Below are 13328 nucleotides of genomic sequence, written 5' to 3' on the forward strand. Positions count from 1 at the left end.
ACATAATAGCATAGTAATGAAGATGGATAATATGGCAAGCTTAAGCATTGAAGCATGGCTCTTGGTTGGATTTGCATTCCATAGCCAAGAGTGTTGGTGTAGGCTCTCAACTTCTCTACTAGCTTGGAGAAGGAGATGGAGCTCTTGAACTTTGCACTTCACACAATAAGAGTGTGTGTGGGAGAGTATACCCCCCAAGCTATCCCCCTTCTTGCTTTGGTTTACCCCCCCTTGTAGCTTGAGCTTCAAGCTCATTTGACCCCTGCAAGCCTGGCTAATCACATGCAAGGTGCATTACAAGCAACAAGGGTAGTCTTGGGACAAGTGTCCCCCTTCCCCCTTTGAGAGAGAGGACATGATAAATGCAAAAAATAATAATTAAATCTACTAAATTATCATTGGACCCCTTGGGAGGGCAACAAATAAGCTTTGGACACTCCTTGCGGGTAACCTAGCTAGGGGCTTGACATGTGTCCTACTTGCCTTTTGAGCAAGGGGTGCCCTTTGAATGAGAGAGAGAGAGAGAGAGAGAGAGAGAGAGAGAGAGAGAGAGAGAGTGGTCAAGAAACCACCCCCCTACTTGCGTGGATCATCCCCTCCTTGTAGGGATATGTGTTGACTCTTGTGACACCTCGAGCCCCTCAACCTTGGGCCCAGTTCTTACCACAAGGTCGGCCCTTAAGCCCCTCAAGCTTGGGTTGGGTTCCCACCTCAATTGCAACCCTAGCATCTCAAGAATGACAAGCACATCAAGCATCTCAATCATCAAGCACTTCCAACGTCTGAAGCATCTCAGTCATCAAGCATGACAAGCACAAACGGCACAACAAATATGTCAGTTCATCTCCTCGAAGAAAATACAGCCATAACATTAGGACTTGTTTGGGGTCTTCTTGGGCCCTTTAAATTGGATGCTTAGTGAAGTGCTTAAAATGATAATGAAGGTTTGACCAAGCTAATGGCCTAGGCCTGAAAATACATATTTGCATTTCTTCTATAAAAAAAATAGGTCTCAATCATATTGAGTCACCAGATCCCCTCAGCTTTTTGGGCCTACTATACCCCACATCCCTCCATGTACTTTTGGGTGTTTGTGCAGCCCCACATACAACTTTCCCACGTTTGAAATTTCACTTTTCCCTCCCCCCTTTTGGAGGTGTTGCAAATGTCTCTCTCTCTCTCTCTCTCTCTCTCTCTCTCTCTCTCTCTCTCTCTCTCTCTCTCTCTCTCTCTCTCTCTCTCTCTCTCTCTCTCTCTCTCTCTCTCTCTCTCTCTCTCTCTCTCTCTCTCTCTCTCTACCCTCTCTCTAAAACGAGTTTGGGAAATTATGCTTGGATTTAGGCTTCTTTTTCACTCTAGAAGCCATAGCCTGCAGATGTGAAGCTCCCCTACTTCCCTCACTCTCTCCACCCTCTCTCTCTCTCATGTAATAGCTCACCATAGCTCTTTCTCTCTCTTCTGTGAATTGGTGCAGACCTGTACATCCTTGTAAGCTCCATCTCCATCTCCATTGGCATCTCCAACTCGAGCTCCATCGCCATCTCCACCTCCATCTCCATTTCCATCTCCATCACATGATCTTTGATCGCACTCATGCTACATTCCGTGAATCCCTTCAGAAACTATTATTGAAGGACTTTCACAATATTATTCCCCCTTGCGACATGCTTATAGTGTGTGACTCAGTGGGCGATTAGTGATAAGGGTTACATAGCATTATATACAAGCATAACATGGCATCTACGCAACAAGGGAATGGCTCGATCAATGTTACCAACCCCATACAGTATGGCTATGGCAAGAAAAACCGAGACAACAATGTTTCAACCCTGTTAGGCGGGTTCAAGTGGGTGGATGGAAACATGCCAATGTCCTCAAAGAGTTTTATTACAACAAGTTCAACAATGTTTACATTGAAGTAGAAGCACTACAACAAGCTATGATCCAATATTTCGATATCACAATAGAGGAGACAGGTGGAAAAGATATAAATTTGTGTTAAAATTAGATGAATGTCAGGTTTTCAAAGGCCAAAGGGTGGAGCGCACAAGAATCACACTCATGAGCAAGGCACTAGTGGAAAAGGGGTTAGAATGTGAAGAGGCGGCCTAGTTTCTTGGTAGGAAGTGACAAAGGCAAGATTTTTATGGGGTGCAATCAGAGAGGAACATATGGTGGCAAGTGGCATGGGGACTCCCATACAAGGACCATGAGAGTTTGAGGTGGTATTTCAACCATTTAGGTAATCAAGAGGCAATAGATTAACAATGCAATGGGAAACTCCTCAATGTCCTTGGCATTGGCGACTTTGAAATAGAGTGGCACCTTGGTGGCAACTTGAAGACCCTAAAATGCATGTTGGGCACTAAGGGCGGTGCAAATACATTATTTTCATGCATTTTTTTTTTCCATGCAAAGATGCCTAGGTATGCATTGGGGAAGGACACAGGGGTCAGAAGAGCAAAAGTTCGTAAGCAAGCAAGTGCTAGGAGCCCGAAGGAGAATCAATAGGCAAGTGGGGGGCACGTGTGGTTCAATGGCATCATGACTTGCGACCAAAGCAAGCCACCATATTGTGTAGAGGAGGATCCAAATTGGCATCCCATTCTTTCAATTCCCCTTAATCGAGTACATGTGTGTTCCTTGCATTTTTGAGACTTAGAATTATGCACAAGTTGTTAATGCTCCACATAAATTATGCATGGAACATGGAGCCAAAGTTGCGACGAGAAGAGTGCATTTGAGTGCTTGAAATGACCTTGTCATTGGTGGGGCTTCACTATGGTGCAATAACCCTCTCAAGGAATCGCAAGTACCGAACAACCACACAAGATAGTCCTAATAATATATGTATGGGTGGTGCAAAGGCAAGACACTTGCTTTCAAACTATGGTGAGACTCAAAGCCATACTCCTTTCAGATATGGAAGTAGGTGTGTGACATAACAACCTACCTTGGCAATGAGGCAGCACTAGGGCTGAAGAGTGTGCATGTGTGGGAAGCATGCGATGAGATGATGAGGCTTCTTGAGCGGCCACACCTTAGTGAAGATGAGATACAATCATTCAAGGTGTCTATTAATTGGATGTGTAGAAACCCAAAAGTCACATCCCAAAGAATCACTTGTATACACAAAAGCAAGGTAAACTTCCTCTCAAATAGCACCACAGTGTGCTATACATAGCCATAGATGCAAACCTCACAATGCTCTGCAATGTAGGAATCAAACTGCCAAGCTTTGATACGTCGAAGTTGCTACAGGCTACTGAAAAAAATTGAGCACTCAGAATTTAAAAATTTTGATACGACCAACGCGTTTGGAAATGTATCAAATCCCCAAGATAGACTCCTCGATCACATATATCTGAGTCCAAATGTGAGAGATATGCCAAAAACATTTGTTTTCAACCCAAAAATGTAGCACAAATGTCATAAAAACTAATATCTAACCAACCCAAATGGTTTTCTCATATTAAAATGATCACTTAATGTGGGAGAATAAACGGAAACAAGGGTTAAGATATTGAGATGTGCTTATAGATCTATCTCAACACGGGGCCAATGGTAAAGGGGCCCAAATGAGAGATGGTATATCAAAGAGCAAGGCTAACCAATGGAGCATAAGACCTTAGGGTTGGCTTCATTGAAGACCTCCAATAGTTAGTGTAAAAGTCCTTTGTCCTTAGGTAAGCTAGGGCTGAGCTTGAGGTGGAAACCTGGCCCAAGCTTGAGGTGCTTGAGGTGGGAACCCATCCCAAGCTTAAGGTGCTTGAGGTGCTTGATGACTAAGGTACTTGAGATGCTTGAGGTATTTGATTATTGATATTCTTGATGTGCTTGAGATGCTAGGGTTGTACTTGAGGTGAGAACCCAGCCCAAGTTTGAAGTGCTTAAGGGCCAAGCTTGTGGTGGGAACTCGGCCTAAGCTTGAGGGGCTTGAGGTGTTAAAAGTCAAAGATCTAATCCTTACAAGGAGGGGTGATCCCTACATGAGGGGGATTGAGAGAGAACACCCACACTCACACTCACACACACAACATGCGTGGTACAAAGAAAGCAAAAGGGACACTTGTCAAGTTCCTCCTTATGTTGCCCTCATTGTGTGCCTGAAGCCTATTGGTTGGCCGCCCAAGGGGTCCAATGATAATTTAGGAGATTTAATTACTTTTCTTTGTATTTATCAAGTCCTCTCTCTCAAAGGGAAAAGGGGGGCACTTGTCCCAAGGCTACCCTTGTTGCTTGTAATGCCTCCTGCTTGTGATTGGCTAGTAGGCCTAGAGGGGTCCAATGATCTTCAAGCATGAGCTACAAGTGGGGGTCAACCAAAGCAAGCTAAGGGGTTTCTTAGGGGGTATACTCTCCCACACATACTCACACACACTCTCATTATGCAATGTGCAAAGTGCAAGGGGTCCCTCTCCTTCTCCAAGCAAGTAGAGGTTGAGAGCCTACACCAACACTCTTGGCCATGGAATGCAAATCCAACCAAGAGCTATGCTTCAATGCTTAAGCTTTCCATCTTCTCCATCTTCATTACTATGCTATTAAGTATGCTAAGCAAGAAGAGTGATGTTAAGTGAGGAACTATTTCTTTCTCCTATGGAATACTTCTTCTTCCTCTTCCCTACCCTCATTCCCTGCTAGCTCTCTCCACCTTCGAAGGTGTTTGAGGTCTTGGTACTGAGGCTTGGGATAGTTAATGCTTTTTACAAAGTTTATGTTATGCTTACTGCAAGAAGTCTAATGAATTATTGCAAGTAGATTAATTACTTCAAGCAAGTAGATTAATTGTTATTGCAAAGTAGATTAATTGTTGCTTTGGGCACAAGTTGATGCATAAAAGTTTACATCTTCATGCATTCAAATGATTTAGGGAATGTAATGGAAATGGCCTATGAACTTTGAGAGTAGCGGAATTAGGAAAGTAGGTGAAGCACTTTTAAGAGATTACTTTGTGAGCATAGCGGGTGAACTTAATTGATTGTAGCAACATAAACATGGTACTTAGTTAACTTGGCATGAACAATACTTTTGCAAGAGAGAGAGTTTAGAGAACATGACAATAGTTGAGGACGGATTCATATGGAGTTGGGCCCCCCTCCAATAGGCATTTGTATTATAGTTTCTCCCATCAAGAGAGACTTGGTACAATACAATCTTTGTGTTCCTTGTGACCTTGGTGATGCAATGAAGATGGAAAGCTTCATGCATCACAAACATAACATAACATAAACTTGAAGAAAGCATTAGCTATCCCAAGCCTCAGTCCCAAGGCCTCAAACACCTTCGAAGGTGAAGAGAGCTAGCGGGGAATGAGGATATGGAAGAGAAAGAAGAAACATTCCATAGGAGAAAGAAGTAGTTCCTCACTTATCATTACTCTTCTTGCTAGCTTACATAATAGCATAGTAATGGAGATGGAGATGTCAAGCTTAAGCATTGAAGCATGACTCTTGGTTGGATTTGCATTCCATATCCAAGAGTGTTGGTGTAGGCTTTCACTCTCACAAGCTTGGAGAAGGAGGTGGTGTTCCTCAACTTTCACCAAGTGAGAATGGTGTCTCCAATGAGTGTGTGTGATGGTGTATATTCCTCTAGCACCCCCCTTTCTTGTTTTGGGCAAGAATTCTGGCAAGTTTCCTCCTTACCCCTTAGAGAGAGAGAGATCTTGGAAATATCTAGATATTTGTTAGGTGGAAGTAAAAGCTCATTGGACCCCTCTTTAGCCCAACCAATAGCATTCAAGTACCCATGTGGTTAAGTTTAGTGAGAGTCTGACATGTGTCCCATGTGCTCTTTTAGAATTCCCCTAACTTTGAGATTTTTATGCATATGAAGTTTCTCAAGCAACTTCCTCATTAAATGTGACAAGTACCTCAAGTACCTTAGTCATCAAGCATGACAAGCACCTTAGGTGGAGTTCCCACCTCAAGCACAACCCTAGCTTGCCTAAGGTTCTCACCTCAAGCACAACCCTAGCTTGCTTAAGGTCAAAAGAACTTTTAACACTAACCATTGGAGGTCTTTAATGAAGCTAACCCTAAGGTCTTTTAAGCTTCATTAGTTAACCTTACTCTTTGGCAGACCATCTCTCATTTGGGCCCCTTTACCATTGGCCCCGTGTTGAGATAGATCCGTAAGCACATGTCTATATTCTAACCCTTGTTCCCGTTTATTATCCCATATTAAATGATCAGTTTAATATGAGAAAATCATTTGCGTTGGTTAGATATTAGATATTTGATGACAGGGGACACAAGGAATAATGATGTTCACAAGTTCTTGATTGTTTTCAAGCTAAGATTGATTGTTGCTCTTAAGCAAAATCTTGGTGTATGAAGCTTCCTTCTTCATACCACCAAAGAGGTCTCAAGGAACACAAAAATTGTATTGTACCAAGTCTCCCTTAATGGGAGAATCTATAATACAAATGCCTATTGGAGGGGGGACCGGCTCCACATAAATCGAGTCCTCAACTATTGTCATGTTCTCTAAACTCTCTCTCTCTCTTGCAAAAGTATTGTTCATGCCTATTTAATCAAGTGCTACTACCAATTAAGTTCACCCTCTATGCTCTCAAAGTAATCTCACAAATATGCTCACTCTAATTCTCTTAATTCCGCTATTCTACAAGTTATTAGGAAATTTCCATTACATTGGTAACAGAGCATTTGGTTTCTCTTTTCTTGATTAAGAAGAAAGGTCCTTAAGTAGCCTATAAATGGTTGATGTTGTTAATTATATTAGGGTAAGTGGAACTGGGATCTATTTTAGTTTTGTTGTGTCCACTATGTGGGATATGGTGCACACCTTGGGAGCTTTGGACTTAATAATGGATTCTTTTTAGACTTGCCTACAGCTTTACAATCAGGACAAGGGTAGGACCAGTCACAGCCAAGGGCCAAGATGGACATGCAGTCAAGGGGGTCCCTATATTTAGTAGGCCAACGGCCTATATAGGGCATGGCTGGGTGGAGATTAGCATGTTCCAGTCCCCTTGCCCTTTCACTGGTATCAGAGCTCAGGGAGGGAGCGGCCATGGAGGAGGGGATGAAGCATGGCCTTCTCTTCCATTCTCTCGCTCGATCTTTCTCTCTTGATCGCCTTCAACATGAGGCATGGCCTCTCAAGGGCACTCTTTCTCACTCTCCATTCGTAGACAAGCCGACGGGGCATGCCGTGGGAAAGAGTGCTCCACAGGCGGGGAAGGCGGGAAGAGAAGCCCCAGCGTGTGCAGGCTCGCTTATGAAGGGTAGAGCCGACGGGAGAAGTGTGCAAGCACCCCTAGCAGAGGGAAGCGGGGCAAGTCGGTCACCTCCAAAAGCATCGTAGGTAGGCTCTATGGGTTCGCCTTGCCCTGCTGGATCTTGCTTGACACTACGGCCAAGGCGTTTTCGGGCTTTGCGGCGCATCCTCGCATGCTTTCTTCCCTGCGCAGGCGGCAGAGAACGCCATTGCTTAAGGCCTTTTTGGGTTTCACACAGAAACGCCCTAAGGCCATTGGCCTTGGGCACTTAAAACAAACTAAGGGAGGGTGCCCCCCCCATTTTTCACCTCTTCGTTTATGCTTTACGGAACCATACCAAGCCACCGTATGGGGACGAAGCAGTACGGATCTTCAACATGCAGATTTTTTTTGTAAACCTCATAAATTCACAACAATTATGAAGTGAGTGCGAATTTCAGCTGCAGCGGATTTCTCAAATGCAAGACAGTAGACGCAAGGAACATGCAAGGCATGCAAAGTACATCGATCATGAAAGCGACCAGCTTGTCATAGGATTGGAATATTCGTCCAAATGCCACTGCATAAATTTGAGATGCAAGGGAGATGTTTCTTCAGGGTATCAACAATATATGGATATGCTTGAGAAAAACGTGCACAAATGCCACGATCATCAGGTTTGCCATTTCCAAATTCCAAAGGTTTTCTTAATCCATATGTGAAGATTTTTTGCAGCATTCTACGGATAGGTTTCCGGAAGTTACCTTTTACTGCAACTGTGAGGCCTGCTATTAGTTTGTCTACTGGGTCTGAAGTGGTGGTTACCATATGGGCTCTACAATGGCGAATTTTACCAATTGTGTTTGACACGATTTCGAGCAAGGCTGCCATGCAACAATGATGTCGACACTGGGTTTGAGGCACGTTGATACACGTACATTATAAGGTACGAAATAACTTTCGATTGTGTTTGCCAACTTTTTAAATTACATGCTCTCGTCATACAAGCAAGGCTTGTGATTATTCCTCGCATCAACGGGCCAAAAGATTAGTACAAGAAAGCTTCAAGACCCTGAATTATGGCGAAAAGGGAGTTTGTTTCAAGGGATGTTTGTCAAGGACAAATCTCACAGTGTCTGTCAAGGACAAATGGCATGTAAGGCAAACACTATCAGGCAAGTCGATGCGAGTACTTTAGCAGGTATGTATTTTGCCTGAAATTTTCTTTTCCATGCTTGTACAATTTCAACTATGACGGCATCGGCAAGGCTCATGAGCATTCCCAAAAGCATGTTTGTTTTTGTTTTTCTACAAACACGATGAGCAACGTCAACTCACACTCAAGCACGGCTTGAGGGAGCAATGTCCTCATTCATGCATGGCAAAGGTCAACGCATGGTCGTGCTTGAGGATCTCATATTGATCGGCACGGCATGTTGCTAATCTTGATGAAGGAGGAAGCAGGTGCTCGACAGGACCACCCATTCATGACTTTCAAGAAGTTGTCAAAGCAAATTGTTAGGGCTTGTCTCCGTAATCAAGCCAAGCAGGTACGAGGTACATATTTTGCCAAAAAAAAAATATTTTTTTTTTTTCAATACATTGTACAATTTGACAAGGTCGATTGTTTGTGATTGCCTGACAAGATCGACTTTCTTTCAATAGGACATTTGTATATGAGCAAGAGTATCAGTAGCTCTAAGGCATGGTAGCATCCAAATTGGGTCTACTAAAAAGTATCATGCAAAGACAAGACTTCCATGTTTGGCTTCTTCTATGAGCATACAAACTTGGGACGAACTTGACAATATGCCAGCAAGTTATTTCATGAGAAACAGACGGGCGTATCTGATACAAGGGACTTCCTTTACATACAACAGACCCCACTCGTGCAACAGGTATGGCTATGTGCCATTTTCTAAGCGAGTTTTCTTTCATGGAATATCGGGCCAACTGGTTACAGCAACAACCAGTGCTTCGGCAATTTTATAGGAAGCAGAGTTTGAGTAACTGACAAAAATAGGGAATATCAGCTCACAAAATCCCTACGAGTCTAAACTTTGCAAGGCACTTATGGTTTTGGTTCTCACGGTTGAGGCCATCACTCTCCGCAAGGGCTTACAATTCTGCATGCAAGGCATGCTAGTGAGGTGGATTCACTTCTACCGCTTCATGCATTATGCTCCCGCTATCACTCGCAACTCTGTCAAGGTCAGACTAAGTGGATTAATATGATTGTTGGTTGTTATCAACACACAACAACATTAAAAGGAACCTAAATCTAGGACTTATTTTATGGGCAAAGTGCTAAGGCTAAGTAGTCCTCATACAATCACAACCCCTGCATGGTAGGTGGGTCAGAATGAGTTTTCTCTTTTTCTGTTACCTCTCTTGATGAGAGCGTCATAACGACAAACTATGGAATGCTTATACGATAAGCTCCAATTTAGGCATAATATGCGTAAGGGCAGATAGCTTGGGTACACGCTCTAAAACCTTAAGGAAAGTTCCTCAGCCCAGCATGCTCTTGTTCTCTCTCTCTCTCTCTCTCTCTCTCTCTCTCTCTCTCTCTCTCTCTCTCTCTCTCTCTCTCTCTCTCTCTTTACGGGAATAATGAAAATATTCTAAGAAGCTTTTGATACATGTTTTTCTCATGAGTCAACCTGAGCCAAGGTGCTCTACCTCTTAGCTACCATGTGACTAAGATGCTACTCAAATTAGTATTCATCGCTTTGTCCATTGAACACTAATTTGCATCATGGCTATGAGCTACATTGGCTAAGAGCCATTGTCAGGCCAAGGATAAGACCTACCTATTGGCATTCTTTGGGTGATTGTTTTCAAGATCGAACAGCTCTACCCAGGGAAGTACACATCGACATTACTAGACAAGTAAGAGTCTTGTCAGTATGGATGTCTAGGGTGTCATTTTTGCACTATATGTTTCTAGTGCAATGCTCAAGTTGAGTTCTCGATACTCTTACACTTACATCAGCTGATCTATACCATGGGGTCTATAGTCAGCAAACAGTTGGGACAGCATGGCTGTTGATACGAGCTAGGCATCTCACTTGTGTGGATTTCTTGCTCTCTCTATAGCACTACGAGTGTCTATGGCATCCCATTTTTGGGGTACAATTTTGCGGGTGCTTATTAAATCATCCCATGGTCATGGAGGATCACAGTTTCATCTTTGCCACTATACATCAAGGAGAGAAATCCGCAATCTACCACGTAGTAGCGGAAAAATTCAAATTTTCAAGTTGCTTCTCGTCATTGTATGCACGGTTAACTAAAATGGTTATTGTTACCTGCTAGGTGAGAAGTTTCTACAAAGGGTCTTACCAAGGGGTTTGACTACGTAGATTCTACCCAATGGGTTTCGATTGCAAAGGCAACACCGAGGGTTCCTAGTGCAATGTTGCTTCGTTTTTTCACAGGGGGGAGATGTACTCCTGTGCATTTGAATACGAGTAACTGAACTTTCAGTTCAATCCCCACGGCCATGCCAAGGGCATGTCAAAATAAGTATTTTGGGCCGTAGTGACCAAAGTACAATAATGTTGTTATGAATCCACTTGTAGGATTCGATTTGGCACATGTTGTCACATGGGATACAACATGGTCTAGCAACTCAAGGAGTTCGGTTTAGCCAGTGTGGAGCAATGAATGAGGTTCCCCTCTCACTCTTGTCACAGTCTGTTTAGAGTTACCTCCACACACAAGTACATCTTGTACTTGAAGGATGTTCTTTTTTACACATCCTTACATGAGACATATTCCACATGTGGAGAATATGAGTCTCTGGACTGACACTGGCGCCATTATTTCAAAAATGTGTCACGACAAAGTCCCTAGGTGCTAGTCAAATCTGTTTTCTAGACCATTTTTAGCACAACGTATCAGGAGCAATTTCAGTGGGGTCAAAAATTGTCGGATACTTAGAATGACTTTGTTCAACTACAAGTATTGCTAAACAACATTACAGATGGTTGTTTATACATATAGCAAGGCTCTAAGTTTTAATGAAAAAGTTTCATTGTCTGTACCTAGAAGTGATCAATGTTTCACCTTCTATTGCCATTCAGACATTTCAGCAAGGCTTGCAAAAGATTGCAACTGAAAGTATTTAGTCTCTTTTCAGAACTATTTACATTCTTTTTTAATGTGTGCTACGTGCATCACATTTTCCATAAGTATTGGCAAAGATCACCATGGATATACAGGTTCGGATCTGTTTCTTGCTAAATGCATGCACACTAGGTGTTATGGGCCCTAGTGTTTAGCAAAGGCTGATTTGGAACGGCATGCATATTCTCAAGTTGTTGCTTATGAAGCATTTTGCACTCTATGTGCACTATCTCTATGAGATTACTTTTCGGTCTACTAATCACCAATAGAGGTCATGGCTCGGTTTGGGTGTTTGTGGATTTTTTCAAGTTAACCACGATGGTTATTTTGGACATTGTTGATTCCTCACCAATGTCATACACTACTGTGATTCCCCATTTACCAGTCATCTGGGACGACTGTTAGTAAACCGTGAGGGAAACACACCTCAGTATTGTCAGTATCCAAGGGGATAGGCAGATTACAATGGGCTAAAAGATATGCAAAGTGCGTACATTAGTACCAAGCAATCCAAGTAATAAGCATTTATTGCTCTTCTTGGAGTTTACTTACTATCAGTTAACGCATGTTGCGACTAGGTAGTCTCTTCATGTATAAGTCAGGTTCTCAACCTTGACACTCGTTAGGGTGGGGTTGTATAACTCATTTAGCATGCTCATGTGCGTTTTAAATGGAGTCTACACACTAGATGATTGCAAATGGACAACAATGTGGAAAATCAAGATGTTACTCTTGGTTTCATTGAACCTCCCATGGAACCGTGTTCTGGGCAACCAAACAGCTGGATCCATGAGGGATGCCACTTGGGAAAACATTAGTGTTCTTAAGAAGAAGTTCCCCACTTTTGTTTTCGAGGACAAAAACTCTTCTTAAGGGGGGAGTAATGTCAGGACAAGGGTAGGACCAGTCACAGCCAAGGGCCAGGATGGACATGAAGTCAAGGGGGTCCCTATATTTAGCAGGCCAAGGGCCTATATAGGGCATGGTTGGGTGAAGATTAGCATGTTCCAGTCCTCTTGCCCTTTCACTAGAAAGCAATGCACACAGTGCAGCTACTGCCTCTTGATACCATGGCGGAGGACAAGGCATGGATATCTCTTTCCCTCAAGGCATGTTTATCTCTCTCTCTCTCTCTCTCTCTCTCTCTCTCTCTCTCTCTCTCTCTCTCTCTCTCTCTCTCTCTCTCTCTCTCTCTCTCTCTCTCTCTCTCTTTTTCTTCATGGAGGAAAGCCAAGAGAGGTGCTGGAATTTGTGGAGAAAAACGCTTCGATTTCATGGGCATGCAAGAAATTGCATGCCGCTTGAGGAAGAGGAAGGACGTGCAAGGAAGGGGATGAAGCCATGTCGGGAATCTCGCCTAGCAGTCGGCCGTGGGCAGGCGCCCTTGGAGTGGGTAAGGATGATTTTCGAGCAGAGTTAAATCTCGCCAGGTTAGCCTAGCAGGGATCGCATGGGCCTGCTGAAGAAACTTTGTCAAAGAACCAAAGCATGGCAAGCCCCGCTGCCCCATACTGCGTTGTCTCCTTCGTTTCGGCATCGCGCAGCAGAGCCATCGCTCCGACAAGAAAAATTAACGTTTTTTTGTTTTTTTATTTTTTTATTTTTTTATTTTTAGGGTTGGCCTTTACATTTGGCCACCCCTTGGACATTACAAGGAGGGGTTCCCCCCACTCAATTTGCAGCAGCAGTAGCTCTTCGAAATCATCAACCAGCAGTAATCTCCTCAAAATCAGCACCCAAGGTTGCATACACTGACATGCAACAGACTATGCAAGGCGCCCAAGGTTGACACAATTTGGGATCCACGCCAGGTGGGGCTTCATGCCATTCGACTTTCATTGATCAAACACACGAAGGCAACCATGCAAAGTGCTATCAGCAAAGGCATCGCCCTAGGACGACAACCCACGGCTTTCGACGAGACAAGCACGGTTTTTGACAAGCATCAGTTTCAAACTGCAGCAGACCTTAG

At 43.4% G+C, this 13328-nt stretch overlaps 1 pseudogene; it reads left to right on the forward strand.

The window, feature by feature from the left end:
• Positions 1 to 7623: 7623 nt before the first annotated feature.
• On the forward strand, positions 7624 to 8126 carry LOC147446583 (uncharacterized; annotated as a pseudogene).
• Positions 8127 to 13328: the final 5202 nt, after the last annotated feature.

This window comes from Adiantum capillus-veneris, chromosome 12, assembly GCF_014529385.1.
Source record: "Adiantum capillus-veneris isolate H3 chromosome 12, ASM1452938v2, whole genome shotgun sequence".
Taxonomy (NCBI): domain Eukaryota; kingdom Viridiplantae; phylum Streptophyta; class Polypodiopsida; order Polypodiales; family Pteridaceae; genus Adiantum; species Adiantum capillus-veneris.